The sequence below is a fragment of the Oncorhynchus masou genome, unplaced genomic scaffold (assembly GCF_036934945.1).
Source record: "Oncorhynchus masou masou isolate Uvic2021 unplaced genomic scaffold, UVic_Omas_1.1 unplaced_scaffold_1520, whole genome shotgun sequence".
Lineage (NCBI taxonomy): Eukaryota > Metazoa > Chordata > Actinopteri > Salmoniformes > Salmonidae > Oncorhynchus > Oncorhynchus masou.
Window position 1 is genome coordinate 131,020 of NW_027005224.1, and position 8,869 is coordinate 139,888.

The window sequence follows — 8,869 nt, forward strand, 5'->3', positions numbered from 1 at the left end:
CACCTGTTAGACTAGATAGTACTCATACAGGTCAGAGACACACAGCTCTACACCTGTTAGACTAGATAGTACTCATACAGGAGACACACGGCTCTACACCTGTTAGACTAGATAGTACTCATACAGGTCAGAGACACACAGCTCTACACCTGTTAGACTAGATAGTACTCATACAGGAGACACACAGCTCTACACCTGTTAGACTAGATAGTACTCATACAGGAGACACAGCTCTACACCTGTTAGACTAGATAGTACTCATACAGGTCAGAGACACAGCTCTACACCTGTTAGACTAGATAATACTCATACAGGTCAGAGACACACAGCTCTACACCTGTTAGACTAGATGGTACTCATACAGGAGACACAGCTCTACACCTGTTAGACTAGATAGTACTCATACAGGTCAGAGACACACAGCTCTACACCTGTTAGACTAGATAGTACTCATACAGGAGACACACGGCTCTACACCTGTTAGACTAGATAGTACTCATACAGGAGACACAGCTCTACACCTGTTAGACTAGATAGTACTCATACAGGTCAGACACACAGCTCTACACCTGTTAGACTAGATAGTACTCATACAGGTCAGAGACACACAGCTCTACACCTGTTAGACTAGATAGTACTCATACAGGTCAGAGACTCACAGCTCTACACCTGTTAGACTAGATAGTACTCATACAGGAGACACAGCTCTACACCTGTTAGACTAGATAGTACTCATACAGGAGACACACAGCTCTACACCTGTTAGACTAGATAGTACTCATACAGGTCAGAGACTCACAGCTCTACACCTGTTAGACTAGATAGTACTCATACAGGAGACACAGCTCTACACCTGTTAGACTAGATAGTACTCATACAGGAGACACAGCTCTACACCTGTTAGACTAGATGGTACTCATACAGGAGACACAGCTCTACACCTGTTAGACTAGATAGTACTCATACAGGTCAGAGACACACAGCTCTACACCTGTTAGACTAGATAGTACTCATACAGGAGACACAGCTCTACACCTGTTAGACTAGATAGTACTCATACAGGTCAGAGACACACAGCTCTACACCTGTTAGACTAGATAGTACTCATACAGGTCAGAGACACACAGCTCTACACCTGTTAGACTAGATAGTACTCATACAGGTCAGAGACACAGCTCTACACCTGTTAGACTAGATAGTACTCATACAGTCAGAGACACAGCTCTACACCTGTTAGACTAGATAGTACTCATACAGGGAGACACAGCTCTACACCTGTTAGACTAGATAGTACTCATACAGGAGACAGCAGCTCTACACCTGTTAGACTAGATAGTACTCATACAGGGAGACACAGATCTACACCTGTTAGACTAGATAGTACTCATACAGGGAGACACAGCTCTACACCTGTTAGACTAGATAGTACTCATACAGGAGACACAGCTCTACACCTGTTAGACTAGATAGTACTCATACAGGTCAGAGACACACAGCTCTACACCTGTTAGACTAGATAGTACTCATACAGGAGACACACAGCTCTACACCTGTTAGACTAGATAGTACTCATACAGGAGACACAGCTCTACACCTGTTAGACTAGATAGTACTCATACAGGTCAGAGACACACAGCTCTACACCTGTTAGACTAGATAGTACTCATACAGGAGACACACGGCTCTACACCTGTTAGACTAGATAGTACTCATACAGGAGACACAGCTCTACACCTGTTAGACTAGATAGTACTCATACAGGAGACACACAGCTCTACACCTGTTAGACTAGATAGTACTCATACAGGTCAGAGACACACAGCTCTACACCTGTTAGACTAGATGGTACTCATACAGGAGACACAGCTCTACACCTGTTAGACTAGATAGTACTCATACAGGTCAGAGACACAGCTCTACACCTGTTAGACTAGATAGTACTCATACAGGGAGACACACAGCTCTACACCTGTTAGACTAGATAGTACTCATACAGGAGACACAGCTCTACACCTGTTAGACTAGATAGTACTCATACAGGTCAGAGACACAGCTCTACACCTGTTAGACTAGATAGTACTCATACAGGTCAGAGACACACAGCTCTACACCTGTTAGACTAGATAGTACTCATACAGGAGACACAGCTCTACACCTGTTAGACTAGATAGTACTCATACAGGAGACACAGCTCTACACCTGTTAGACTAGATAGTACTCATACAGGTCGGAGACACACAGCTCTACACCTGTTAGACTAGATAGTACTCATACAGGTCAGAGACACAGCTCTACACCTGTTAGACTAGATAGTACTCATACAGGAGACACAGCTCTACACCTGTTAGACTAGATAGTACTCATACAGGAGACACAGCTCTACACCTGTTAGACTAGATGGTACTCATACAGGTCAGAGACACAGCTCTACACCTGTTAGACTAGATAGTACTCATACAGGTCAGAGACACACAGCTCTACACCTGTTAGACTAGATAGTACTCATACAGGAGACACAGCTCTACACCTGTTAGACTAGATGGTACTCATACAGGAGACACAGCTCTACACCTGTTAGACTAGATAGTACTCATACAGGAGAGACACAGCTCTACACCTGTTAGACTAGATGGTACTCATACAGGGAGACACACAGCTCTACACCTGTTAGACTAGATGGTACTCATACAGGAGACACAGCTCTACACCTGTTAGACTAGATAGTACTCATACAGGGAGACACAGCTCTACACCTGTTAGACTAGATAGTACTCATACAGGAGACACAGCTCTACACCTGTTAGACTAGATGGTACTCATACAGGTCAGAGACACAGCTCTACACCTGTTAGACTAGATAGTACTCATACAGGTCAGAGACACACAGCTCTACACCTGTTAGACTAGATGGTACTCATACAGGAGACACAGCTCTACACCTGTTAGACTAGATAGTACTCATACAGGAGACACAGCTCTACACCTGTTAGACTAGATAGTACTCATACAGGAGACACAGCTCTACACCTGTTAGACTAGATAGTACTCATACAGGAGACACAGCTCTACACCTGTTAGACTAGATGGTACTCATACAGGAGACACAGCTCTACACCTGTTAGACTAGATAGTACTCATACAGGAGACACAGCTCTACACCTGTTAGACTAGATGGTACTCATACAGGAGACACAGCTCTACACCTGTTAGACTAGATAGTACTCATACAGGAGACACAGCTCTACACCTGTTAGACTAGATGGTACTCATACAGTCAGAGACACAGCTCTACACCTGTTAGACTAGATAGTACACAGGTCAGAGACACACAGCTCTACACCTGTTAGACTAGATAGTACTCATACAGGAGACACAGCTCTACACCTGTTAGACTAGATAGTACTCATACAGGTCAGAGACACACAGCTCTACACCTGTTAGACTAGATAGTACTCATACAGGAGACACACAGCTCTACACCTGTTAGACTAGATAGTACTCATACAGGAGACACAGCTCTACACCTGTTAGACTAGATAGTACTCATACAGGAGACACAGCTCTACACCTGTTAGACTAGATAGTACTCATACAGGAGACACACAGCTCTACACCTGTTAGACTAGATAGTACTCATACAGGAGACACACAGCTCTACACCTGTTAGACTAGATAGTACTCATACAGGTCAGAGACACACAGCTCTACACCTGTTAGACTAGATAGTACTCATACAGGAGACACAGCTCTACACCTGTTAGACTAGATAGTACTCATACAGGAGACACAGCTCTACACCTGTTAGACTAGATAGTACTCATACAGGAGACACAGCTCTACACCTGTTAGACTAGATAGTACTCATACAGGAGACACAGCTCTACACCTGTTAGACTAGAGACAGTACTCATACAGGAGACACAGCTCTACACCTGTTAGACTAGATAGTACTCATACAGGAGACACAGCTCTACACCTGTTAGACTAGATAGTACTCATACAGGAGACACAGCTCTACACCTGTTAGACTAGATAGTACTCATACAGGAGACACAGCTCTACACCTGTTAGACTAGATAGTACTCATACAGGAGACACAGCTCTACACCTGTTAGACTAGATGGTACTCATACAGGAGACACAGCTCTACACCTGTTAGACTAGATAGTACTCATACAGGAGACACAGCTCTACACCTGTTAGACTAGATGGTACTCATACAGGAGACACAGCTCTACACCTGTTAGACTAGAGTACTCATACAGGAGACACAGCTCTACACCTGTTAGACTAGATAGTACTCATACAGGTCAGAGACACACAGCTCTACACCTGTTAGACTAGATAGTACTCATACAGGAGACACAGCTCTACACCTGTTAGACTAGATAGTACTCATACAGGAGACACACAGCTCTACACCTGTTAGACTAGATAGTACTCATACAGGAGACACAGCTCTACACCTGTTAGACTAGATAGTACTCATACAGGAGACACAGCTCTACACCTGTTAGACTAGATAGTACTCATACAGGAGACACACAGCTCTACACCTGTTAGACTAGATGGTACTCATACAGGAGACACAGCTCTACACCTGTTAGACTAGATGGTACTCATACAGGAGACACAGCTCTACACCTGTTAGACTAGATAGTACTCATACAGGTCAGAGACACACAGCTCTACACCTGTTAGACTAGATAGTACTCATACAGGAGACACACAGCTCTACACCTGTTAGACTAGATAGTACTCATACAGGAGACACAGCTCTACACCTGTTAGACTAGATGGTACTCATACAGGAGACACAGCTCTACACCTGTTAGACTAGATAGTACTCATACAGGTCAGAGACACACAGCTCTACACCTGTTAGACTAGATAGTACTCATACAGGAGACACAGCTCTACACCTGTTAGACTAGATAGTACTCATACAGGAGACACAGCTCTACACCTGTTAGACTAGATAGTACTCATACAGGAGACACAGCTCTACACCTGTTAGACTAGATGGTACTCATACAGGAGACACACAGCTCTACACCTGTTAGACTAGATGGTACTCATACAGGAGACACAGCTCTACACCTGTTAGACTAGATAGTACTCATACAGGAGACACAGCTCTACACCTGTTAGACTAGATAGTACAGGAGACACATACAGACTAGAGACACACAGCTCTACACCTGTTAGACTAGATAGTACTACAGGAGACAGGAGACACAGCTCTCTACAGGAGACACAGCTCTACACCTGTTAGACTAGATGGTACTCATACAGGAGACACAGCTCTACACCTGTTAGACTAGATAGTACTCATACAGGTCAGAGACACACAGCTCTACACCTGTTAGACTAGATAGTACTCATACAGGAGACACACAGCTCTACACCTGTTAGACTAGATAGTACTCATACAGGAGACACAGCTCTACACCTGTTAGACTAGATAGTACTCATACAGGAGACACACATACAGGTCAGAGACACACAGCTCTACACCTGTTAGACTAGATAGTACTCATACAGGTCAGAGACACAGCTCTACACCTGTTAGACTAGATAGTACTCATACAGGAGACACAGCTCTACACCTGTTAGACTAGATGGTACTCATACAGGAGACACAGCTCTACACCTGTTAGACTAGATAGTACTCATACAGGAGACACAGCTCTACACCTGTTAGACTAGATAGTACTCATACAGGAGACACAGCTCTACACCTGTTAGACTAGATAGTACTCATACAGGTAGACAGATAGACTCATACACAGCTCTACACCTGTTAGACTAGATAGTACTCATACAGGAGACACAGCTCTACACCTGTTAGACTAGATAGTACTCATACAGGAGACACAGCTCTACACCTGTTAGACTAGATAGTACTCATACAGGAGACACACAGCTCTACACCTGTTAGACTAGATGGTACTCATACAGGAGACACAGCTCTACACCTGTTAGACTAGATAGTACTCATACAGGAGACACAGCTCTACACCTGTTAGACTAGATAGTACTCATACAGGAGACACACAGCTCTACACCTGTTAGACTAGATAGTACTCATACAGCTCTACACCTGTTCTAGAGACACACAGCTCTACACCTGTTAGACTAGATAGTACTCATACAGGAGACACACAGCTCTACACCTGTTAGACTAGATAGTACTCATACAGGAGACACAGCTCTACACCTGTTAGACTAGATAGTACTCATACAGGAGACACAGCTCTACACCTGTTAGACTAGATGGTACTCATACAGGAGACACAGCTCTACACCTGTTAGACTAGATGGTACTCATACAGGAGACACAGCTCTACACCTGTTAGACTAGATAGTACTCATACAGGAGACACAGCTCTACACCTGTTAGACTAGATAGTACTCATACAGGAGACACAGCTCTACACCTGTTAGACTAGATGTTAGTACTCATACAGGGAGACACAGCTCTACACCTGTTAGACTAGATGGTACTCATACAGGTCAGAGACACACAGCTCTACACCTGTTAGACTAGATAGTACTCATACAGGAGACACAGCTCTACACCTGTTAGACTAGATAGTACTCATACACCAGACTAGAGACACACAGCTCTACACCTGTTAGACTAGATGGTACTCATACAGGAGACACAGCTCTACACCTGTTAGACTAGATAGTACTCATACAGGAGACACAGCTCTACACCTGTTAGACTAGATGGTACTCATACAGTCAGAGACACAGCTCTACACCTGTTAGACTAGATAGTACTCATACAGGAGACACAGCTCTACACCTGTAGACTAGAGACACACAGCTCTACACCTGTTAGACTAGATAGTACTCATACAGGAGACACAGCTCTACACCTGTTAGACTAGATGGTACTCATACAGGGAGACACAGCTCTACACCTGTTAGACTGTTAGATAGTACTCATACAGGAGACACAGCTCTACACCTGTTAGACTAGATAGTACTCATACAGGAGACACAGCTCTACACCTGTTAGACTAGATAGTACTCATACAGGTCAGAGACACACAGCTCTACACCTGTTAGACTAGATAGTACTCATACAGGAGACACAGCTCTACACCTGTTAGACTAGATGGTACTCATACAGGAGACACACAGCTCTACACCCTAGATGTACTCATTAGACTAGATGGTACTCATACAGGAGACACAGCTCTACACCTGTTAGACTAGATAGTACTCATACAGGAGACACAGCTCTACACCTGTTAGACTAGATAGTACTCATACAGGAGAGACACAGCTCTACACCTGTTAGACTAGATGGTACTCATACAGGAGACACAGCTCTACACCTGTTAGACTAGATGGTACTCATACAGGAGACACAGCTCTACACCTGTTAGACTAGATAGTACTCATACAGGAGACACACAGCTCTACACCTGTTAGACTAGATAGTACTCATACAGGAGACACAGCTCTACACCTGTTAGACTAGATAGTACTCATATACAGGAGACACAGCTCTACACCTGTTAGACTAGATAGTACTCATACAGGTCAGAGACACACAGCTCTACACCTGTTAGACTAGATAGTACTCATACAGGAGACACAGCTCTCACCTGTTAGACTAGATAGTACTCATACAGGACACACAGCTCTACACCACTAGATGGTACTCATACAGGAGACACAGCTCACCTGTTAGACTAGATAGTACTCATACAGGAGACACAGCTCTACACCTGTTAGACTAGATAGTACTCATACAGAGACACACAGCTCTACACCTGTACTCATAGACTAGATAGTACTCATACAGACTAGAGACACAGCTCTACACCTGTTAGACTAGATAGTACTCATACAGGACACACAGCTCTACACCTGTTAGACTAGATGGTACTCCCCATACAGGAGACACACAGCTCTACACCTGTTAGACTAGATAGTACTCATACAGGAGACACACAGCTCTACACCTGTTAGACTAGATAGTACTCATACAGGTCAGAGACCACACAGCTCTACACCTGTTAGACTAGATAGTACTCATACAGGAGACACACAGCTCTACACCTGTTAGACTAGATAGTACTCATACAGTCAGAGACACAGCTCTACACCTGTTAGACTAGATAGTACTCATACAGGTCAGAGACACACAGCTCTACACCTGTTAGACTAGATAGTACTCATACAGGAGACACACAGCTCTACACCTGTTAGACTAGATAGTACTCATACAGGAGACACAGCTCTACACCTGTTAGACTAGATAGTACTCATACAGGACACACAGCTCTACACCTGTTAGACTAGATAGTACTCATACAGGAGACACAGCTCTACACCTGTTAGACTAGATAGTACTCATACAGAGACACAGCTCTACACCTGTTAGACTAGATAGTACTCATACAGTCAGAGACACACAGCTCTACACCTGTTAGACTAGATAGTACTCATACAGGAGAGACACAGCTCTACACCTGTTAGACTAGATAGTACTCATACAGGAGACACAGCTCTACACCTGTTAGACTAGATAGTACTCATACAGGAGACACACAGCTCTACACCTGTTAGACTAGATGGTACTCATACAGGAGACACACAGCTCTACACCTGTTAGACTAGATAGTACTCATACAGGAGACACAGCTCTACACCTGTTAGACTAGATAGTACTACTCATACAGGTCAGAGACACACAGCTCTACACCTGTTAGACTAGATAGTACTCATACAGGTCAGAGACACAGCTCTCACCTGTTGGACTAGATAGTACTCATACAGGACACAGCTCTACACCTGTTAGACTAGATAGTACTCATACAGGAGACACACAGCTCTACACCTGTTA